Source organism: Penaeus monodon, chromosome 28 (genome assembly GCF_015228065.2).
Source record: "Penaeus monodon isolate SGIC_2016 chromosome 28, NSTDA_Pmon_1, whole genome shotgun sequence".
Taxonomy (NCBI): domain Eukaryota; kingdom Metazoa; phylum Arthropoda; class Malacostraca; order Decapoda; family Penaeidae; genus Penaeus; species Penaeus monodon.
The window spans coordinates 34,536,044-34,536,514 of NC_051413.1; positions in this window are offsets into that span (position 1 = coordinate 34,536,044).

The window sequence follows — 471 nt, forward strand, 5'->3', positions numbered from 1 at the left end:
CGTATTGCCAAAATAGTTTATATATTAAGAATTATTAATACTCGTATTAATTGTCTGATTTTGAATTAGAGTAGTAAGGATTAGATGATTACCTGAAAAAGTTGGTCTGTTCAAGACACACAGCAAGACACAGACAGAGACAAATGAGTTAATGGAAGAGAGAGAGAAATAAAGGACCTCGCATCTTCCTAGTCATGCGCCCCTCTCTTTGCCAGGGACGCATCTCGATACAACTACACTCACGAGGTCCTGGGAGAGAAGGAATCCTATTTCGGTTCACTGCCAGTGCCAAGGGAAAGGAGGATCTCTATCATGTGCCGCAATTACCTTAAGAAGGATATGGTAATGAGAAAACGTGTGTGTGTTTTCATTATTTTGTTTATAATGCTCCTCACACTAATTCTGGTTATAAGAATGCAAATTGCTTAACACCAGACTAAGATTGCATGAAAACAGTCACAATTAATCACA